The 24938-nt window shown below is 38.1% G+C and overlaps 1 long non-coding RNA gene across 1 annotated transcript; it reads left to right on the top strand.

Moving 5' to 3' along the window:
• Positions 1 to 16847: 16847 nt before the first annotated feature.
• LOC133801791 (uncharacterized) lies at positions 16848 to 24325 on the top strand. The gene is made up of 5 exons (XR_009876979.1): positions 16848 to 17241; positions 17432 to 17523; positions 17604 to 17697; positions 22800 to 22928; positions 23969 to 24325. It is a non-coding gene; the product is annotated as an uncharacterized LOC133801791 (long non-coding RNA).
• Positions 24326 to 24938: the final 613 nt, after the last annotated feature.

The raw sequence follows: 24938 nt of genomic DNA, 5'->3' as shown, positions 1-24938 counted from the left end.
CGCTTAGCCAAGTTCGCGGCAGAGTTAGTTCCGACCGACTATCTAAGGGTGAACAAGTTTGTTAGAGGACTTCGCCCGAAGATCGAGATGGGGGTTAAGTTAGCAAACCCGAGAAACACTTCATATGCCGACGTTCTTGAGACGGCAATTGAAGTAGAAAGGTTGCAAGCCAACGTGAGCAAAGAAGAAGCCAGCAAGCCGGAACCTAGGCAGCAGAGCCAACCTCAGGCCAGTCGGAACAACAATCAGTCCAGCAACAGTCAGTCCAACAACAACGGTAACGGACAGAAGAGAAGGCATCCTGACAACAAGCAAGCCGACAACAATAAAAGGGCACGACCAAGTAATGGGGGAAATAGGTCGGGCTACGTGGAATACCCGCCATGTGCCAAATGTCAGAAGAAGCACCCCGGAGAATGCCGTGCCAACACCAAGGAGTGTTTCAACTGTGGTCAAGAAGGGCATCGTAAAAGAGATTGTCCTCAGCAAAAGCCGGAAGGAAAGAAGGACGAAAAGATGGTTCCTGCTCGGGTTTTTTCTTTAACCCAAGGAGAGGCGGATGCTAGCAACAAGGTGGTCACAGGTCAGGTTTCCATCCTCAATAAATTATGTCATGTATTATTTGATTCGGGAGCCACCCATTCGTATATTTCGTTAGGAATGATAGATAAACTAGACAAACCTAGTGAAAGATTTAGAACTAGGTTTGCAACCGAGTTGCCTTCGGGCAAAGTAGTTCTATCATCACGAATTGTACGAGGCGTACCAATCAAGATTGAGGACAAGGAACTAGAAGGAGACCTGATAGAGCTGGTGATTAAAGACTTCGACGTCATACTAGGCATGGATTGGCTAGCACGGCATGGCGCAACGATCGAATGCAGACGCAAGAAGGTGACATTCGATACTCCTGACGGCCAGAAACTGTGCTTCATGGGACAAGCTTCAGGACTACGCACACCGTTAGTGTCATCTCTCAAAGCTCAGAGAATGATGGAGAAAGGATGCCAAGCATTCTTAGCCAACATCACGAATGTGGAGAAGGAGACATCACTCAAAGTTGGAGATGTTCGAGTCATACAAGAATTTCCAGAAGTATTTCCCGATGACTTGCCAGGATTGCCGCCAACTAGAGAAATAGACTTCACGATAGAATTAGTACCGGGCACCGAGCCTATCTCTAAGGCACCATACCGGATGGCACCTACGGAACTCAAGGAGTTAAAGACACAGCTACAAGAACTCCTAGACTTGGGTTTCATTAGGCCAAGCCATTCACCATGGGGAGCTCCGGTACTATTCGTGAAGAAGAAGGACGGAAGTATGCGCATGTGCATAGACTACTGAGAGCTGAATAAAGTAACAATTAAGAACAAATACCCGCTACCTCGGATTGATGATTTGTTTGATCAACTCCGAGGCACAACTGTATTTTCTAAGATCGATCTACGGTCCGGGTATCATCAGCTCAAGGTAAAGGGAGAAGATATCCCTAAGACAGCCTTTAGGACTCGTTATGGACATTACGAGTTCTTGGTTATGTCTTTTGGTCTTACTAACGCGCCAGCCGCGTTTATGGACTTAATGAATAGGGTCTTCAAGGACTACTTGGATAAATTCGTCGTTGTGTTCATCGACGACATTTTAATTTACTCCAAGGATGAAGTGGAGCACGAGGAACACTTGAGGATGATTTTGACGCGATTGAAGGAGCACCAACTCTACGCGAAGTTCAACAAATGCGAGTTTTGGCTCTCACAAGTGGCGTTCCTCGGGCACATCATATCGAAAGACGGAGTTGCAGTAGATCCATCGAAGGTAGAGGCCGTGAAGGATTGGCCTAGACCAAAGAACGCGTCGGAAGTAAGAAGCTTCTTAGGGCTAGCAGGTTACTATAGAAAGTTTGTAGAGGGCTTTTCTAAAAATAGCCACTCCACTCACCAACCTGACCCGGAAGCAACAAAAGTTTAACTGGAATGATAAGTGTGAGGAAAGCTTCCAGTTGCTTAAGGATAAGCTTTGCTCAACACCAGTACTTAGTGTCCCAACACCCAACGACAAGTTCGTTGTCTACTGTGATGCATCAAAGTTAGGATTGGGATGCGTACTGATGCAAAATGACAAGGTGATAGCCTACGCGTCACGTCAGTTAAAGGAGTATGAACAACGCTATCCAACTCACGATATGGAGTTGGCAGCGGTGGTCTTTGCGTTAAAAATCTGGCGCCATTATCTTTACGGAGAACGGTGCGAGATTTATACGGACCACAAAAGTTTAAAATACTTCTTTACTCAGAAGGAGCTTAACATGAGGCAGCGCCGGTGGTTGGAATTAGTAAAGGATTACGACTGCGAAATCCTATACCACCCGGGGAAGGCAAACGTAGTTGCCGATGCACTTAGCCGAAAAAGTTATGGGAACTTAGCAGCCTTATCCGGAATAGAAAAGCCACTGCAACAGGAGCTTATCAGTGCCGGAATAGAAGTGGTTGTAGGCAAGTTGGCTAACTTGTCTATCCAATCGAATCTGCTAGAAGACATACGGAATGGTCAGAGACATGATGATTCACGAGCAACGCACATGGATGCAGTCAGAGAAGGCAAGACTACAGATTTCTCAATATCCAGTCAAGGTTTATTGAGATATAAGGATCGGGTATGCGTGCCAGACGATCAAAGTATTAAGAAGACGATCCTAGAAGAAGCGCACAACACCCCATACTCGGTTCATCCAGGGTCTACCAAGATGACTCATGACATCAAGGCAGTCAATTGGTGGCCAGGGATGAAGAAGGACATAGCGGAGTATGTATCTAAGTGTCTGGTATGCCAGCAAGTGAAGGCGGAGCATCAGCGGCCTGCAGGATTATTGCAACCGCTTAGCATACCGGAGTGGAAGTGGGACGATATAGCCATGGACTTCGTGACGGGTCTGCCAAAGACAAATAAGCAGCATGATTCTGCTTGGATAGTCATAGATAGACTAACCAAGTCGGCTCATTTTCTGCCTGTTAAGACTTCTTATACGGCAGACCAATATGCAGACATCTACATCCAAGAGATTGTACGATTGCATGGAATCCCCAAGACGATAGTATCGGATAGAGGATCAGTGTTTATGTCAAGATTTTGGAGAAGCTTACAGCAAGCCATGGGTACTAAGTTAAGTCTTAGTACAGCTTTCCATCCTCAGACAGATGGGCAGTCAGAGCGTACGATTCAGATTTTAGAGGATATGCTACGCGCATGTGTACTTGACTTCGGAGGATCGTGGAACAAGTACTTACCGCTGATCGAGTTCTCGTACAACAATAGCTACCAGTCGACGATCGAGATGGCACCTTATGAGTTGCTATATGGAAGAAGGTGCCGATCACCGTTGCACTGGGACGAGGTAGGAGAAAGGCAGCTTCTAGGGCCCGAAGCTGTTAGGCAAGCTCAAGAAGCAGTAAAGCTTATTAGACAGCGTATGCTTGCTGCTCAAAGCCGACAGAAAAGCTATGCAGATACCAAGAGACGCGATGTGGAGTTCCAAGTTGGAGATCAAGTCTTCCTGAAGATATCTCCTATGAAGGGTGTCAAGCGGTTCGGGAAGAAAGGCAAGCTCAGTCCCCGATTCTTAGGTCCTTTTGAGATATTGGACAAAGTGGGACCAGTTGCGTATAGACTAGCCCTACCGCCAGCACTAGCCGATAGTCACAACGTCTTCCACATCTCGATGTTACGCAAGTATGTGTCAGACCCATCTCACGTCCTCAAGTACGACACCATAGCGCTCCAGAAGGACTTAAGTTACGAGGAATGACCGGTTAGCATCCTAGATAGGGGGATGAAGCAGTTACGGTCCAAGAGCTTTCCTATAGTTAAAGTCCTATGGAGCAATAGTTCTGAACGCGAGGCAACGTGGGAGTTGGAAGAGGACATGCAGAGCCGGTATCCGGAATTATTTGGTAAGTAAATTTCGAGGACGAAATTCTTTTTAGTAGGGGAGAATTGTAGAGTCCAAGAACTTTACTTACCTAATTGTTTAGTAGTATTATAGTATGTTTAGTGTTATCATTGTTACTTTGGATTTTTGGTTCAGACCGGGAGTTATTTGGACACTCATAGTAGTACTTATAGATTTTCTAAGTTTAACCTATAGTTTAAGAATATTAAGTATAACCTAAGGTTTGATTAATGTGTCTGATATTAAGGATTATATTATTATATTATAAGGTTTAGACATCAACCAATAGGATTTTAAGCACATGTTTTGAATGGTAATTAAGGATTAAGTATTTTTGAGGATTAAATTAAATAAGGGTAAAAGTTTGAATGTATAGGGTCAGTCAGCAGCTTTGAGCACGTTGAGGGCTTAGTCAAGGCTGTTTACTCCATTCAAACTCAGCTAAAAATGTGTAAATTCGTGTTTAAATATTCAGCGTATGTCGATATATCGCAGCTATAGGGGGCGATATGTCGCAGCACGTAGATACGGAAAACACGAATCGATGCACGGTCGCCTCGGGAACAAAGGTCCAGGCGATATATCGCCTATAGGGGGCGATATATCGCCTCCACCAGCATGAATTCAAATACATTTGAATTCTTTTCCCTTCAGCCATTCAAACTCCTTCAACAATCCAGCATCTTCTGAACGAGTCTTCAGCCTCTGCTGAACGATTATTCAAATGATTTTCACTTAAAAAGCCATTATTTTTATTCAAGTAAAATCAAGATATTTTCATTCCCAAACTCTATAAATAGGACCTAGTACCCAGCCATTATTCACCATTTGCTCTAAGTTCAGAGGCTGCTAGTGTTAAGTGAGTGTGAGAGTGTAAACACTTGGTTTGGGGAAAAACTATAAGCTTAAACATCATAAGCTTATCAAACACTTTGGGAAGTAAGTAAGTGCTATAGTATTTCGGTGGATGTTAGACTGATCTTGCAATCTTTGAGGTAAACCCAAAACTCTAGTTCTTTTCTGTATTTTTATGTTATTTCCTTTCTCAAAACCTTCTACTCAGTCCCCTAACCTTATTCTTATTTTGGTTAGGGAATCCAAGCTTTTAAGCATATAAGTCGGTAAGTATGTTTTCTATGGTTTAGTCTTTCCATCTCTTTCATTTCATCTCCTTTCTTTAGACTTACTCTTTCTTATGGTTTTAGGAGTGTTCCAACAATCCCAACTCAGTCCATAATCTCGGTAACTTTGGTAAGGAAAATAGGCTAGAATTAACATGTTATGTGATTATGTTATCTATATGTTTTATGTTATTAAAAGTGTTATGATATATGTGTATGTTTGTAGGCTTGGGCATATGACCCATATGACTAACAAGACCCCAAATGGGTTATGGGCATATGACCTACTTAGCTAGTAGGACCCCATTAACCCCATGGGCATATGCTTGTTTAGCCTATGGGACCCCAAGTAATAATGGCCATTATAATAAGTGTATGTTATATATGCGTTATGTTAAGTCTTTATGTTTTCTTATGAAATTATGTATGTGACTTTGTGTTAGATTTTCCTTACTGGGCATTAGGCTCACTCCTTTCTGTTTATGTGCAGGAAAATAAGTTTAGAGGCGGAAAGATTCGTGACGCTTGGAGAATGTGTATCGATGATGAATGGAGTCAAGGGGCCGAGCGTTATTCGATTCGAGGATATAGTCTCCTTTTATGTTTTTATGGTTTTTATGTGTATTTTCCGCATTATTATGTAATGTCTTTTATTTTAAATCTTGTTTTGTTTTAAAGACAATGGGATCCCAAAATCCTTCTTAGTATTCTGTTTCTTTGTAAATAACTCTTATTTTTCAAGTTACTCAATAAATTATGGTATTTTTGTAAAAATGTAAGTTTTATGTATAGTTTCGATAATGGTCCAATTAGTCCAGATTAGTGGGTCATTACATTGAGAGGTGGCAAACTCGGCTGGACGAGGAGGACGCCAAGGAGGAGGCCGAAAAGACGGCGGAGAAGCTTGATGCCGCTAAGGAGGATGCACCTGCTTTATAAAAGCGTGGTCATGGGCTGCGTCCCATTAAGTTTTTTGTAATAATTTTTTTATTTTAAGCCCTTGGGGCAAGGACAATTTATAGCTCATTTTAGGGCTATTTTATTTGTTCAAACAGTAATTTCAATCTTTTTATATATATGATTTTCTTGCTCTAAAACCTTTATACATTTAATTTTACATTCAGCTTTTACTTTAATATTTTTGCTTTACATTTTTGGGTCAAAATATTTCAAGCATCTTATATTAAAGGTTTGCTTTTATATTTGTTTATTCGTACAAACACACGTGTTGGATTTAAGTTTGAGTTTCAATGCATTCATGCACAGTTTACCCGATATATCAATGCCTAACCTTGTTATTTGTCAAGGTCGGACCTTACTTTCACCATGCACTTGAAAGTACTTATATGGCATGTAAGATTAGTAGTTTAGTTATATCTTGCCAATCTAGTCACTTTTCCTCTTCCTCGAGTAGCTCCCCAAGGTTGTGAGGTCAAAACTATCTTTTTGGAAAATATTCCAGCCTCGGACTCGACTTAACTCGAAGTGGGATTCTTTACATTCCAACTTTCCGTCAATTAGTTTTAGTTTGTTTGTTCCAAACTTATTTAGCTCATGTCTGGTTTGTAATCCATACACTTATACTTTTTATAATCTGGTTACATCCAGACCATCTTAGCTCGCGCATCTAGTTATATCCAGACACTTATACTTTTTATGATCTGGTTACATCCAGACCATCTTAGCTCGCGTACACACTTATAACACCTATGTCGGGTTAATAATCTAGACATTTTTATTAGTTTTCATGTATACTTAGAAACATTTTATGTTGAGTTAATGATCCAGACTTTTTATTCTATGTTATTTATTTTTTCAAACTTATGGTATGAGTGTATACCACTAATGCCCCCTTAATATCCTATGAGCATGACCATAGGTTATTAAATTAAGGGAGTTTGCAAAAAATACAACATTTAATAAAGAAAACAACTCTGGAACAAAATTCAACATTTTTATTAACAAATGTTTGAAAAATAAAAAAGCTTGGTTACAACGAAAATATCTTACCTACATTATTGATAATAAGGTCATAGATGTTCACTATTCCAAGCTCGCGGCACCAACCCTCCGTATAGCCTCGCCAATTTATATACCCCCGGCTGGATGATAGACTCGATCTAGTAAGGTCCTTCCCAGTTAGGTCCGAGTACTCCAGTAGACGGGTCTCGTGTAGCCAGAAACATACGTCATAGGACCAAGTCCCCCAATCCGAACTTCCTATCTCGAACCTTTCTGTTGAAATATATGGATAGCTCGTTGCCGGTATGCAGCATTTTTCAATTGAGCTTCATCTTGTCTTTCTTCATTGAGGTCTAGACTTTCTTCGAGCTGAGATTGGTTCGAGGCATGATCGTAAGCATGGCTCTGTATTGTAGGTAATTTGACTTCAATCGGCAACATGGCTTCGTAACCATATGTTAGGGAGAAAGGAGTATGCCCTATTGAAGTTCAAGCTGTGCTTCGATAAGCCCACAAAACCTGAGGCAACTCCTCAGGCCACCTTCCCTTAGCCTCTTCTAACCTTTTCTTTATGGAGCCTTTTAGGGGTTTTGTTGACTGCTTCGACCTGGCCATTTGATTGGGAATGGGCGATGAAGGAGAAGCTATATATAATCCCATTTTCTCACAGAAATGGGTAAACAGGTCATTGTCGAATTGGGTACCATTGTCCAACACTATCTTTCTATGCATCCCATATTGGCAGACGATATTCTTTACGACAAAGTCTAAAAAAAATTTCAACGTAATAGTAGCTAGGGGTTCAGCCTCGGTCCATTTTGTGAATTAATCTACTACAACCAAAACATACTTTACTCTGCCTTTGCCTATTGGTAGTGAGCCCATTAGGTCGATTCCCCATACCGCAAAGGGCCAAGGGGAGGTCAGCATGGCAAGCTCGATAGGTGGACCTCATGGAATTGAAGCAAATTGCTGACACTTATCAAACCTTTTGACATATTCAAATGCGTCTACCTTGACTATGGGCCAAAAATACCCCTGCCTTATTACCTTTTTGGATAGACTATGCCCCCCAGTGTGATCTCCAAAAAATCCTTCATGAATTTCTTCCAGAATTTTCTTTGCCTCGGGTGGAGTTACACATCAAAGTAATGGCATAGAATACCCTCTTCGATACAACCTTCCTTCCACAATAGTGTACCTCGGGATCTGACACACCAGTTTCTGAGCCTCGCTCCGTTCTACTGGGAGAATTCTCATTTCGAGGTAATAGACTATTGGGGCCATCCAGGTAGGTTGAGAGTCAATCATGCACATGTCTTCTTCGTCGGGCTTGCTGATACTCAGGGTCGATAGAAACTCTATTGCGATCATGTTCAGTATATCGACCTCACTAGTCGTAGCAAGCCTAGCCAATGCGTCTGCGTTGAAATTTTATTCTCGGGGAACCTATTCTATAGCATAGAATTCGAACTGTCCGAGCGTAGCTTTTGCTTTGTCTAGGTACGCGGCCATTCATATTCCCCGAGCCTGATATTCCCCCAAAACTTGATTGACCACCAGTTGTGAATCACTATAGCAGTGTATATCCTTAGCTTTGAGCTCCTTTTCAATTCGAAGTCTTCCTAGCAATGCTTCGTATTCAGCCACGTTATTCGATGCCTCGAAGTTGAACCTTAAAGCTGAGTGAAATTGATTTCCTATTGGGGTGATTAGTATAATGTCTGCCCCCGATCTGTGTTCATTGGAGGATCTATCAATGTAAAGTTTCTACAGCTCGCGGACTGGGGTTACAACTTCATCGTTAGATACTCCAGTACACTCGACAATAAAGTCCGCCAGGGCCTGTCCCTTGATGGCCATTCTCGGATGGTATGTAATCTCAAACTGGCCGAGCTCGACAGCCCACTTTAACAATCTTCCAGAAGCTTCTAGTTTAGATAGAACTTGTAGAAGTGGTTGGTCAGTTAACACATGAATAGGGTGTGCTTGGAAATAAGGTCGGAGCTTTCAAGATGAGTGGATCAGGCTGAGAGCTAGTTTTTTCATTAAAGGGTATCTCGATTCTGCCCCCAGTAACCCTTTGCTGACATAGTACACTGGTTTTTGTACTTTCTTGTCTTCTCGAACGAGCACGACATTAATGGCGTGCTTGGTTGTAGTGAGGTACAAGTATAAGACTTCTCCCGTGACAGGCTTCGATAAAATTGGTGGTTCGACAAGATGTTTCTTTAGGTTCTGGAATGCAAGCTCTCATTCCTCTGACCACTCGAACTTTTTGCCCCTTCTTAAAAGGTTGAAAAAACGGAGACAACGGTATGTAGCTTTTGAAATAAACCTACTTAGTGCTGCCATCCGTCCAGTTAAACTCTGGACATCTTTATGCTTGTGAGGTGAGGGCATATCAATCAATGCCTTGATCTTGTCTGGATTAACCTCTATTCCTCGTGCATTTAGTATAATTCCCAGAAACTTTCCTTAAAACACTCTGAAAATAACACTTTTGTGGGTTAAGTTTCATGTTATATTTCCGTAGTATAGTAAAGCATTTCGTGAGATCATTCACATGTTTACTGTTATGTTTGGACTTGAGCAACATGTCATCAACATACACTTCCATGGTATTCCCTATCTGCTTGGAGAACATTCTGTTTACAAGCCTTTGGTACGTGGCTCCAGCATTTTTGAGCCTGAAAGGCATGGCATTGTAGCAGTACAACCCTTTATCAGTTACAAAGCTCGTATGCTCTTCGTCTGGTGCGTGCATGGCAATCTGGTTATATCCAGAATAAGCATCCATTAACGACATGGTGCCATGACCTGCAATGGCATCTACAAGTTGATCTATCTCAGGTAGGGGGAAACAATCTTTAGGGCATGCCTTGTTAAGAACTAAGTAGTTGATACAGGTTCGCCATTTACCATTGGGTTTCGGAACCAACACTGGATTGGAAATCCAATTGGGATAGAAGGCATCTCGTATGAATTGATTTGCCTTCAACCTATCGACTTCTTCCTAGAGGGCCTTCTTTCTATAATTGTTCAGGAGTCTTCGCTTTTGTTGCTTCGGGGGGAAGCTTTTGTCAATGTTAAGCGCATGGCTCATGACATTCAGACTGATTCCCACCATGTTCGAGTGTTACCATGCAAACACATCCTGGTTTTCTTTTAAGAAGCAGCTTAATTGATATTTCGCTTCTTTTGAAAGATTCTTACCCACCTTCACCGTCCTTGTGGGATCTTTTCTTCGAGCTTGAACTCCTCAAGATCTTCCAGAGGTTCGAGGCAGCCCTTTCTTCTATCCTGGGGTCGATCTATTCATCTATCTCGAAGACTGTCCCATACTTGTTCTGAATAATTACAAGTGCTTGTGCACTTGTTTGCTTTTTTCCCCTAATGGAGATGCTATAGCATTCTCTTCCCGCAAGCTGGTCCCCCTTCAACGTCCCGATGCCACTAGAAGTTAGGAACTTGATGGCCAAATGCCTAATAAGCAATACTGCCCCCAGCCCAACTAGGGTTGTAGGCCGATGAGAGGTCCACCATGACAAACTCCATCATCTTGGTTACCGAGACTGGATAGTCTCCCAAGGTCATGGGGAGTTCAATGGATACCATACAGGCAATCCTTTCTCCTGAAAAATCGTACAGTGTTGTTCTACATGCTTTTAGATCTCGAAGTGCGAGTCCCATATTTTCTAGTGTGGCTTTATAGAGGATATTCACTGAGCTCCCGTTATCAATCAGGACTAGGCGTACCCTCTTGTTCACGAGTTGGAGTGTTATGACCAGGGGGTCATTATGGGGAAACTAGACGTGTGACACTTCCTCTTCAGTAAACGTTATGGGTTGAGTCTCAACCCTCTACTATTTTGGAGCTCATGGCTCGGGTTCATAGGGAGAACTATCTCCAGTCTTGAGCTCATTCACGTATCTCTTTTGAAAGCTCCTGCCCGATGTTGTGGTATGAAGTCCCCCCGAGATGGTTATTTCATCTTCTCCATCAATCAGAGGGGGTCGCTCGTCCTCCTAAGCTTGGGAGTTATTCTTTTAGGCAGGTTGTACAGCTGTTGCCCTTTGGCTTGTCAAGGCTTGATTGGTATTTTGGTTCCTCACGTACTGTCCGAAATATCCCCTTGAGATCAACCCTTCGATCTCATCTTTCAGTTGTCAACATTCATCGGTTGTGTATCCAATATCTCTATGGAATCTACAATATTTATTTGGATCCCTTTTTTCCTTTTGGTTCCTCATGGGGTCAAGTCGTCTGAATGGGACCTGGTTCTCATTAGCTAGGTAAATATTCTCCCGAGACTCATTGAGCTTGGTATATACTTTGTATACGGAGAAATATTTGTCCCCTTTCTTCTTTTTCCCTCCATCAGTCTTGGGGTTGTTCCCTTCGCTCTTCTTCCTTTTGGAAGGGTTGTCCCTAGAGGGTTTCGAAGTTGATGGGATTGCTGAGGTTGAGGCAGAGTTTACGTTTGTCATTGTGGTTATGGGTTGAGAGGTCATGTTCAGTGCTGACCTCACCTCTTCTACATTGACAAACCTCTGGGCCCTTCGATTGAACTCGGTTAATGACTTGATAGGTTTCCTTTGTAAGTCTTCCCAAAGGGGACTTCCTGGCAGTATACCCACTCTAATAGCCATCAGGTGACTGCTATCATCGACATCTCGAGCTCAGGCCACTTCTAGGTTAAACCTCATGAGGTAACTCTTCAATGACTCGTTTTGCTGTTGTCGGACATTTGTTAAGGCTGAGGCCTCGGGCCTGATGCTAATCATAGCCTTAGATTGCTTCTTGAAGTCTCTAGATAACTGATCCCAAGACAAGATCAAATTCCTTTTATACTTCTCAAACCAGTTTTTTGCTGGTTCTGTAAGTGTGGCAGGGAACAACATACATCTGAGCTCATACCCAACATTGTTGGCTCACATGATGGTGTTGAATGTACTCAGATGACTATACAGGTCTGAGTTTCCATCGAATGGCGGGACATGAGGTATCCTGAATTCTTGAGGAAATGGAGTGCTGGAGATATGCGGGGCAAAAGGCTCGAGCTCTTCATTGGACTCTTCCGCTTTGTCCTTATTACGCTCGTTCTATAGGAGCCTGAATGCTCTTTCTAATTTATCAATCCTTTCCTGGACTAAATCCACTGGAGGTTGATTCTGGACCTGAGGGGGCTGGTTATCATTAATAAAAACTCCAGCTCCCTATCTCGGTACAGGGTTATACGCTAACTGTTTGCGGCCATTCAGATGGTCTCGCAGATTCGAGTTCAGAGGATTATCTCGACCCCGATTATGGTTTAGGAGTCCCCACAGATTAGGGTGATTCCCTCGATTCCCTGCATGCGTCGGTTCTGGGTTGTAAATACTCACGGACCGAGTGTAATCCAAGCTTTCACTTATATAACTCGTAGCTCGATGATTATGAGGTAGGTCCCCTGCTGGCCTCCTTGTCCCAACAATTTGTGATATTATTTGGCTTCCCAAAGGATGAGGAGCCCTTCAATCTCAAGTAGCTTCTCTTTCATTCCCTTGTCCATGCCTAGCCCGTCGATTTCCATCCCGATGTGCAGGTCGTGGAACCTCTTGGACTGGCGAGGGGTGCCTTATTGGCGATGGCGGGTGCCTTATGGGTGACGGTGGTTATCTCCCATTGTCAGGCCTGGATGGTCCAGAGTTCACTCGATCAGGCTCTAGGTTGTTTTGTGCAGCATCAGGATACGGGTTCCGAGTCATCGAGGGGGCTCGGTTATTACCCGTTCATGCTGGTACTTCTACAGTTGGGTTGGTAGTAGCCTCAGCGCAATTACTCCTCTGGGGCCTTGGTTGGGTTGGCTGAGACGCTGGTGGCGGCACTTGCTTTGCCCTTCTGGAGGCCATGCTCCCACGAGGACGTCCCCTAGGTCTCTGAGGAGGGGCCTGGGCATTAGTAGAATGTCTAGCTAATTCTTCGTTTCGTTTCGTGGCCTCTGCCAACTGTTTGCACAGTTGGCGATTTTCAAGTTCCACAATTGAAACATATCTTTCAGGATTGCAATACATATCTTCGTCAGGCCTGGGGGCAGGCGGCCCCCGAGAGTTGAACGAATTGCTCCTTTCTTCAGGATCTGGATCCGCCATGGGCTACTTTCCAGGCAGTCGTGGGTAATCCTCAGCATGAGGAATCTGCTCCTCAGGTATATTGGGCACTGGGCGCTCACCCGTACTGGGGTCACTTGCAGCGACCATTGATGATTCGGGAGACTTTCGGATTAAATAGGCTCACGTCTTGTTTAATAGCTCTCAATGAAAGCACCAAACTGTTGACACCATTTTTCGTTAACTTAGAAAAGAAGAGCAATTAAACGAAAAAAAAAAATACCAGAGGAAACAATATGAATAGACATGATATTTTTTACGTGGTTCAGTAGTTAAAATCTGCCTAGTCCGCGAGTCTGTGTTATTAGCTCTTTGGAATTCTCTTAAAGCTTTCTGGAAGCAATTATACTGAGTTTTTCCAGTCTCAGTTTCTTCGTCTCTACAAATGAATCATCCCACTCTATTTATAAAGTGGTTTTCTAATTATCTTCCCACAAAATTCGGGTTGATATAATACAAATCAATTAAAATAAATGCCATTAAATACATTAGTTACTATGGCGCGGTAATATCCCATGATATTTGTGATTCACTAACAGATTACATCAGTTCCCTTAAACATGGGGATTTTACAAAAATAAACATATTCACACATAGCTTACGAGCTTAGGCATTTGACCCACACACCTTCGAGATCGTTCACCCATTGCGAGCTCATCACCTTGGTTCGCCTCTGTTGTCGACAAATAATGTTGATGACACCATCCTCTTCGAGCTCACAATACTCGAACTCAAATCGTCTTGTCTGAGGGGAGGAAATGAATCAAGAAATTTATACAAGTGTTGAGCCATTGCCATTGTGAGTTTCCGAGCTCACCTATCCTGACGTTGTCGCATTTACTGCTCAACGAGACCGTTTCTGACTTGCTGATCACAGGACGACTGTGCTTGTTTCAAGCTAACACCTTACGACCCTGAGTTTCGAGATCAAGATTTACATTCTCGAATCGGGGTGTAACAATATATTTATATATATATATATTAATTAATCATGTATGGTTATATGTGTGATGACCAAATGAATGAAGTAGTTAAAAGTGAAATAAGAATTAATGTTATACATGTATATATATGGAAGATTTCTTAATGGTTATTACCCATAGATGGGTACTAACAATTATGATGATGTGACAACATAGTGACTTGGTATAGCAAGTCACCAACGAGTAAAATAAAAATTTCTACATTAATTTTGAATTTTCATATATAATTCTTAAATAAGATTTTTTTTTAATTATTTAATTTAATAAATATGTGACCGTCATGTAATCAGGTAGTATTTTCAAAAAATTTCAAAAATCAAAATTTAATTTTAGAAATATTAATTAATAATTATAAATATGGATCATTAATCTTAATCTAATGGGTAATATTAAAGTAACCATTAAGAATGTCCCATATATATAAATATATATATATATAAATTTTATCATAAATCTTCACATGATTTTGTCGTGTAACATTTGTTGCAATGATTAAACATTCTTATATGTTAAACATTTTTATATGTATACATATTTTTATTAACTTATATATATATATAATATGTTTCGAATCACCTAGTATATAAAATTTGTCTATTTTCTTTTGTTTTTATTTGTCGCATATGAATATATATAATGAACTTGATTTTTTTTGTTTAATCTATTGTTTAGACCCTTGAATTGGTCAACGACACAGAGTCAAGTAAAACGATGGAAATTAGATGAAATCAAGACAAAAGGATAAACGACACAAAAATATTTATAGTGGTTCGACCCCAGTAAATGGTAATAACATACATTTACTTAGTGTTCTTATTGATGTAGAATCCCAAGAACTGTGATCAATGAACTAAGAGTTCACGAGTTTCACCAGTTTCAGGATGAATACAAGTATGGCAGATAAAATCACTATGATTCTCTCTTAGAATTCTGAATTTTAGAAAGTCCAAAGAAAAAAAAAAGTCTCCTCTCTCGAGCCCTTTGATTCTTATTTATAGGCTCAAGGAGTTTTACATGGGCCGATGAGCCTTAATTACATTTAATACATGCGTATCTAAATAATAATGGAAATTGCAATTATTACATAAATAAAAAATTACATATCTGAAGGAAATAAATGAAATGTTGCGACCAGACTGGTCGCCCATAAAATATAATGTATGCTAAGTGGATTCTCTTCAAGTCGATAGTCAAACAAATCATACTCACTTAAATAATCACGTGTATCCAACATGTATGCTAATTTTTCCACGTCATCAGGTAGTCATTTTTTGGGCAAACATTTTCCCCCCAAGTTTATTTTACTGCGACCAACATATAATAAACTTAATCGACCGAACTTTTGCCTAACCTGTCACATCTGTCAGTGCCTTTTCGAAAAAGTAACTAATTATGGATGTTGCAGTTTCCCAAAAGCGTTTTGATGGATAACACGATTCCCCATGTATCGAAAACTCACCCCAATCATTACCTTTTTAACTGTGCCATGATCAGTATAAATAACCCACTCTTCTCATTTTTTACCTTTTACCACTCTTTTTTTTCTCAAGAACTCAGAAGAAAAAAGCAAAAAAACTTAGAAATTTTTTGTGATTCTAGGTGTGTCCTTCCAGCCCCAAGCATCAACGCTCGTGACTTCACTTCAATCTTCCAATCAAGTAAGTTTCTTGATCTTCTTTGTTTCTAATATACCATGCAACATTTATTTCTCGAGTTTTCTGATATTTGGGCTTTGATATTTTGAATGTTCTTGAGGAAAACGATTTTGGGGTAACTAGGCTCAAATGTAGTAACATGATAGGATAGGAATTTTAATTAGCAAAAACACTAAGTGAGGCTTAGAAATTGGCATGGGAAGTAGGAATACTGATTTACCGTCCAAAATTGAAATAAAAATTTGATTTTTATGCTTTCGAACAAATCTGGATTTTTCCCGCCTATTTTTGAAGTCAAAAAGTTTCCCTAAAATAACTTTTCACTTTCGTTTTTTAATCCGTTTTTCCAAACTGTTTGCATGTTTTTAGTGTTTACGTTAGAATGCTGTTGGTCGTATAAAAGCTTAACTTTTATACACGAGCAATGTTATCCCAACGTTTTCACTTCTTCTGTCTGTTGGCCGTAGATTCTCATCTCCCCTTTTATGTTCCCAGATATTCATGCACAATCCTTGGGGAGGTCAGAGGCCAATCGATGACGATCTGATCACACTACTATTCGAGGATCAAGAACAACTGTCACAGCTATTTCCGGAAGTCCCATTTTCTAAGCAAAACCCTGCAACTAGACCTCTGACCAGTCAACTGAACATGGGTCGCATGAAGTATACTGCTCGTAGAAAGAAGAAAACAGCCAACCCTTCTTCTAACCAGCCTGCCCCTCACACCGAGGACCCTTCTACGAATTCCCAACCTGTAAATATTGCACCCCCAGAAATCCAACCTAAAGCCCGACCTCGCGATGGCCTTAGGCCAGAGGTCGAATGGTATGTAGCGCCTCCTAGCATCATATCAGATGGATGCACTACAACAAAACCCCCTTTCAATAACACATGATTATAAGACTATTAAAAAATTATTATTGTATATTAGTAAAGTTTCACACGCGGCAAGTGAAAATAAAAAAGCGCCAAATATGCCTAAGTCTTTTCTACAGTAGACTCCCCTTTTCCCGCGTCTCATTTTCCTTCTCTCTTTCTCTTCCTGGTATACCCATTTCCCGTGTCTCATTTTCCTTCTCTCTTTCTCTTCCTGCTATACCCATTTCCCGTGTCTCATTTTCCTGAGAATTTTGGTGCATGTGATAATAGAGCGCAGGAGAATGTAGATCAATTGGATATCAACAAGCCGGTAGGAGTGAGTTACACTTCTCTAAGGTGGGTGGGCAACGAGTAACGAAATCAAATCCCCTGTCAAGAAACAAGTAAAACTCAAGCTTATCTGGTAAAGACTCAACCTTCTCACCACCTCCTCCTCCTCCTCTCTCGGACTGAACCACTTCCTTTCTTGGACCGACCTCCTACTGGAGCCTTGACTAAGAAAAAAAAATGGAGCCAGCTTAAATCTCAAGATATATGGTAAAGTATGCTTCTCTATAATTTTTTATTTGAAATTTTGGCTATATTTTTCTTGAGAATCACTGCATTCACGAGCCATGTTTTCTGAATATATATATATAAATATAATCTTTGACATTTCCCTCACTACTCTCCCTCATCTCATTCCCTAAATCTCTCGTGACAAGCTTATTAACAAGCTTATTTTCAGTATGATGCTGTTAGGTTGAGGAGAACATTTGCAAGTTTGCAAAGAAGGGTCTTTTTCCATCTCAGATCAACTTCGTCATTTGCTAAGTTCTGGTGTGTATTTGATATATATATATATATATTAAAATCTTGTTTTAAAGTATGATCTAGTGTAACCATTTTATCTTTTATAGGTTAATAGGTCCATTATCTAAAGAGGATAAGGAGATTGAGTCTAGCTTAGCAAAATACCTCAAAGAACAACGCAAATTACTTGGAGACACATCAGTAAGAAATTTTTAAACTTGATTTTTGTTTCAGCTTAAATTTTTCTAGGTTTCCCAGCTTAAATTTTGTTTCATGTACTGCTTGTATTATGATTTGGTAGATAAAGTCCTTATTTGTCACTGTTATGGAACCACTTACTTCATCCCTATGGAAGCATATGTGTGCTTTATGTGTTTTTTTTTTATCCGAAGCTAAAATGACTGCTACAAAGGGGATACCTCCCAAAAACTATGAGCCTAGAACAATTGGCATCTACTTATATATATATATATACTAGAATAATTATATAGTGGTAAATGATAGAAAACAAGAAGAGTGTTGTTTCAATCTTATGCCTCAATATCTACCTTATATTCGTCTTTAGATAACATTGACAACTACATTAACATGAGCTTGTTGGACTGTTAATTAATTCATAATTATAAATTAACGAGAAGTTATTTCATTAAACCCAACATTAGACAAAGTTTTGAAACTATGATTGACATGATTGTTCTTCTTTTGTGATTACTTAATGTGAATAAGTTGAGAACATTATAATCACATCACTTGTTTATGATAACACCTGAAATGAGCATGAACTTCTCTAATGTGGGACTCAAATCACTTCTTGTCTTGTAGTTGTAATGAAGACTCAAAAAGGAATACATAATACATATCATCAATTAGTGGAATCAGTTTCCTTAAAATTTGAGACAATCATTTCTTGTCCATCTATTAAAAATTCTATCAAACTATACGAGTACACACTTAAAATCTCTATTCATTTTTGCCTTTTGACTTTGTTTGGCTTCAATTTTCTAATAATACATTGCCGCTTAAAAAATAATAATTGTACAATATTATTTCACAGATCAAGGGTAGATAATTTTAGTCCCAATTTCTCAAAAATAAAAAATAAAAACAAGCATAGAACTCATTGAACTCATTTTAGAAACAAGCATATAAAAAATGAATTTTTGCTGGCAGATGCTGTAGAACTTAATGAACTCATTTCAACTTACAATTTTCTAATAATACATTAAACTCATTTCAGAAACAGAATATGAAAAAATTGGGAGTGTGGTTGGTTATTTTTGTGTTAAGCTTATTATTAGCCATGCTTTGCTTCAAGAATTCCTAAAAGATCTTAACAATGTGGGTTTAAGTTGAATCTTAGTTTGCGCTCATAAAATTTTACTTATTTTGATCATCAAGGCATTGTACCTTTAACCATATTTTTTACTCATGCAAATATTGTACATTTTCATGCAATTTGGAACAATTTTGTGTTGTATCTGTTTAGATGAAAATTGGAGTGCTATTTTGTAGTTTTTTCAAATGGTATTTGACATTTTAACAGGACAAGAAAAATAGGCAATGCTTCACTCAAAAGTTGCCAAGTTTTGAACCAAAATAGACAATACTTCACTGATTAGTTACTATTTCATCTCTTCAACAGTGAGAAGTTGTGAACCAAAATAGACAATGATTCACTAATTAGTTACCATTGCATCTCTTCAAGAGTGTTGTTAGCATTTGACAGGTTCCGTTAAAACTAACAGTTTGTTTTTGAAAAAAAACACAACAATTACTGTTAAATAGCCATTTATTATATAGGTAAGATATAAAAGAAAATAATTGAGCATGTTTGAAAATTGCATTGATAATCTTATGTGTAAAATAAACATCGCATCATAAAAGTTATTGAAAAAAACAAGAAAAAGTGGGGGTTTCTAGTTTGAAATGAGAAATGAGGCATTGTTTTAGAATGTGTGCTTTGACTTGTTTGAGACTTTGAAGTGGTGGAATATGATAGTAACACTTCTTTCCATATATCCTTCTATGTTTTTGGCTAACAACCTTTCTAATTTAGCTTGTAATAAATAGGTACCTGTATTATTCATAAGGAGAAGCTTTTTGTTGTCCCTTGACAGGTTCATGTAATTTTTTTTTTTTGATAAGAAGAGAAATATATTCTACAAAAACAAACCACCTTACAAACTGACTGTTTCAGCAACAACAAAACAGAACAACATTACAACATTTGAATAGAGTCAACCATACTCTTCTCACCAGCCTTAAGCTTAGAACTCCTAATATCAAGAAATTTGGCTTTAAGCTCCAAGAGAATCATATAACTCAGTTTCGAAATAGTACAAGAATAAGACTCAAATATACACCAGTTCCTATTAGACCAAATGTAGTACACTGAAGTAGCAAGAACAACAACACTAATCTTTTGCAGAAAGCCCTTAGGTCTCCCATCCATCCACTTCTGCTAGTCTGAGTATTTTGGCAAGCGGTTCATGTAATTTTTGGTAACTATATTTTTGGTAATTGATCTCTTTTTATGTAGTTCTTTAATAAAAAAGGCATTCTGAAACCTCCAGGTATCTACAAATTATAGGATTTGTGCTATGAAAAAGGTTCTCATTCAAACTAGCTATTGCTGCTAATGTTCCATTAAAATAAACCAGATTTTTTTTTTTGGTAGGTGCATATTTATGTATATTTCTTGTTTAGATGCTATGGATTGCTTGTTTCTTTGATAAATGAAAATATTTTGTTCTCATATGTATCTATATATGTATTTGTTATAAAAGTGATAGAATAATGGCAAGCTATCTACATGTTTTCTGCATTATATTCAGATTGAATTCAAGCACATTTCTTACAACATATGCAAATATACTTTCTTTTAGTACGGTACCATCAACTTTAATTTATATAAATAGGTTTCTTATAACATTTGCATGAACACATACAAATATGTGCCAGGTTTTTAACTTATCAATTATTTTTATACTATAATTTCCAGCTTTACTATTGCTCATAAATTATCTTTTGCCAAAGATGCATCCATCTACATGAATTTAGTATTGTCCCCATATGTATTCCATTTTGTTTTTCTGAGTTTTTGTTTGTTTCTATTTCTGTGTTTGTCTGGTGGAATTTGTACGGTTTTGCATAGCAGAAAAAAACAGAAGATTTCAAAGATAAAAAGTGTGTTTGATGATGCTGATAATTTGGTGCAGTTTCTTTGGCTTCATTCTCTTATTTACCTTTATGTTTGGAAGATTTAGTTACAGTGCTTAGAATTCTAAGCCTAGAGGAAGCTTTATAGCAAATGTTTTTTGACTATAAACATCGGCAAACATGATAGTTTAACTTATGTCATAGCATACCAGCATGAATCATAATTCACCATCAAGTAAACCAGTGAAACTACGTGTTTATCTTCGAAACCAGAAGATAAACATGTTTAGCATAGTATTCTAAATGTAAACAGATAGAGAAAGTTGGAAAGAAATCATATATGCGAAAGGAAATCTCACTTTTGGCAGAAAGTAGCGTGACAGGTCTCCCATTGGCAAAAACTGCCCTACTGGAAGATGGTCACTTGAGGCATTTCCTAACCGTTATATGTCCAGGCTGATTATATTTTCTCATAGTTCATTGAGAGTGAAATTAAGCTTGATATGGTCACATGTGGTAGATTGCATGGCTTGAAGTTATCTTTAACTTAAAAATGTTGGAAAATCAATTATTCTAGCAAGCTCTTTCTTTTCACTGTGTGCATTAAAAGTCTGCAAGTTTAGAATCAACAGGTTCATTTAATTAGAAATTAGCTAAACAAGAGGAAAAAAAACAAAGAAATTAGCATATTGGAATTAAAAATCAAGTTCTTGTCATTTCCATATACCTCTCCTTGATGATTTAGTGACTGTAAGTAATCATCAAAGGAGATCACATCTCTGCCATATTTTATGGCAGCTTTCACCTCTTGATAGGCTATTGGTAAAGATCTTAGCAGAATGATTACTTGGTTTTCCTCATCCACTTCATTCTTGGACTTTCTTGCTGCATAAATGTTAGAATCTTGATCTTCTATCCTTGATCATGAAACCTGTGTCTGATTTTGAAGGAAAACCCTTTGTTTTCCAGTTTCAAGATCCTGAAACTTTGTTACTTAATAACAATATCAGAGTAATATTAACAAACACATAGAAGACTTAACAGAAAAATAAAACAAAGAAAGAACAAAGAGTTTTATACTGATTCAACTAAGATATTTTGGTTTACATCCAGTTTAAGAATATCTATCTTAGATTTATTATTCAACAACAGTAAGAGTACATATCACAGTCGAGTAATGGCATCATATCTCTTAAACAATCTCACAAGTGCTTTCTCTCAACACTCAAACCAAGCACAACACTTTCTAACAGTAGTGAGGCTTATTACAAAACCTAGAAACCCAATACTCTTTCTCTCTCGTACTCTTTTCTCTCTCTCTAAAGCCCTTGACAAAATATTTCTTCAGCTGAAAATCTTCTCACTTGTCTGTATTTTTTTAATGAGAAGAAGCTTATTTATATTTATATATATGGGCCTTAGCCTTATTTGAATTAGTTGCCCAAAAAAAAAAAAAAGAACTGTTTGAAAACAATTGGAGGTTTAAATGAAATTGTTAAAGTTGTTGGGATTTGGTGAAACAAACCCAACAGTAGGCATGTGCAAGATTGAAGTTCTTTATACCAGATTTTCTCTTTTTCTCCATTCAAGTATTAAAAATACAAGAAAATTAGTAAAAAGACAGTGGAAACTACAGTAATTGCTTTAGCATCATATGTCATTGCATTTGGATTATGCATTATATAGTGTGTATTTTAAGCCAAGTTATTTCCTATCTAAACTACAGTAAACTCTGGTTTGTTGTTGCACTACCAAAATTGAACAACACACACAAACACCTTATGATCACAGCAAAAACCAGAAAAGAAAGTAAGAAAGAACACACACCATTACAGAACTCAACCTTGCAAGAATGAATATCACATCTCAGCTTTTTTTCTCTGTTTTCACTCTTCTTCTCTTGAGTTTTTTTTCTTCCTCACAATACCCAACTAGCTTTATAAGACAGCTGGAACATTTATACTATGTGTAGGATATAACTACCATAACTAACTTTATAAGCCAGCTTTCTAACAACACTAGAAAGATATGTTTACTCTAATTATTCCACACAGTGGCTTTCTTAAATAGAAATTATTTTATGTATGCTGATACAAGTGAATGAGCGAAGGGAATAATTCATTTTTATGTTGTTTCCGGCACAGATGATATGTCCTGAGGTGATGGAGTGGTGCAACTATTTTATCTCAGCTTATTTAATTTAGCAAAATTCTTCAATAATTGAGTCAGCAATTGGAGCGAGAGACCAAGAAGCTTCCCTCCATTTAGAAGTAGTAAGTACTTTTGTTGATGTACTTTTGGGGGAAAAAAACAAGTGTTGATGAACTGTTCTTGAGTTCATTTATCAACTTTACCAGTTTATTTTGAGTTTTTATTTGTGCATTTACCAGTTTATGTTTAAAGATCATATTTTGATTGCTATTTTGAACTGTTCTTGAGACAAGATACTTTGATTGATTTAAAGATCAGGTCAGATTTTAGATCTCAAAAAATGCTAAGTAGTTATCTATTAAATGTTGTATGGCTCTTGTCAATCATAAATGATAAACAAGTAATTGCTAGTCGGGGTTAAGCAAGTTTGGACTAGTTAAGACAGATGACATGTATAACAAGAGCCATTCACAACACAAGACTTCTGTAGTTGCTAAAAGATCATCACACTATCATGCATGTCTTTTGCCAATTATTAAAATTAGTTTCCTTTTCAGTTTTTCAAAGTTGCATGGATTAGATTGAAACATACAAGTTTGATTGGAAATATGAATCCATATTAATGAACGTTAACAATGCATATAAAATTTTGATCCTAATTGATGTTTTGAAAGAATATTAGCTCCCAATTTTTATAGTTTGGGTTCTTACAATCTTTATATCTGTACTTTGCCTAAAAAGAATATCACTTCTAAGCTCTCTTTTTTAGTGCTTATATTCTGCTGGTTATTTCTCATTTTTAGCTACGCTTGATGAATTTATGTCTCATTTACTTTGCCTTGAAAGAATATCACTTCTAAGTTCTTTTTTTTACTGCTTATATTCTGTTGGTTATTTCTCATTTTCACTCATTAGCTACGCTTGATGAACTCATTTTCCCTGCTGGTCATTTCTCATTTACTTTGCCTAGATTTTGGTTATCACTTCTAAATTTCAGTTCAGCCTTTACCCTTTCAATTTCTCTCTGTAATTTCAGCCAGAGTATATACTGAATATACTCTTGCATCCCCTAGATAAATTTTGGATTTCAAAGGCTTTTTTAATATCTATTGACAAATTTTAATTTTGTATTAATCTTTTAAGTATTGATTATATTCTTTAGGTTGGGGATCGAATTGGCAAGGAGCATTGTAAAGTTAATTTGTAAGAGGTACGAAATTTTTTCTTTTAACTCTTATTATTAATATCTTAAAAATGTTAGAGGAGTTTGAATATCTTAAATATTCATCCATAGAGAAGTAGGTTCTGAGATTAAAATTGTGTGCTGCGGTGATAACGGAAGGTTGAAAACTTGTGTGTATTAGAGAAGTAGGTTCTGGAAAATTTGTTTGTGTGCTGCGGTGATATAAGGAAGAAAACTTATTGTGTGTTGTTTGAATTTTTTGACTTGGTATTGATAGATGGTTAGGTAAGCTTTTATATGTATAGATTAGATTTTTCATTATATGTATAGATTAAATTTTTCATTTAGTCAAATTTTTTTCATTATTTCCATATGTATAGGTTAGATTTAATTGCCATAACAAAATTGCCATAACCCAAGCTAAAATCTTGTCTTTGATCCAAACCCAATTAGTTAGTGGGTACCATTTTAGAATCTGATTTTTAAATTAAAAACAACACTAGAATCTCTTGAACTAGAGACTATTAAATGGATAGAAAATAAACCAGCAGAATTAACAAAAAATGGTGGTCAAGACTTGTGTTTAGATAAGCCTCCAATAAGATAACTAGATAAGCATTTAGATAAGCCTCCAATAAGAAAGACTTGTGTTAGAAGTTGTCTGGGCTATTAGGTTGGGGAGATATTGTAGATAAAGAGTGAGATTTACTTAGAGAAGAATTTGGCAATCTTTGGGAAAGGGGAGCCTCTCAATCTAACTCACCCTTGGGAAAGGAATTGTAATATGATCAATCTTGTGTCGGTGCAGGTCAGTTACCTAAAAAAATAAAAAAGACAAGAAGTAGCAAAGATTCAATTCGAAAATCTACCAACAGAAAAGAAAGACAACAAATTTCCAGAAAAATATCGATGCAAAGTAACATATAATGAAAACTTACTCCACCCTAGA

The sequence above is a fragment of the Humulus lupulus genome, chromosome 9 (assembly GCF_963169125.1).
Source record: "Humulus lupulus chromosome 9, drHumLupu1.1, whole genome shotgun sequence".
In the NCBI taxonomy this organism is placed as follows: domain Eukaryota; kingdom Viridiplantae; phylum Streptophyta; class Magnoliopsida; order Rosales; family Cannabaceae; genus Humulus; species Humulus lupulus.
This window is presented reverse-complemented; position numbering and strand designations above follow the sequence as displayed.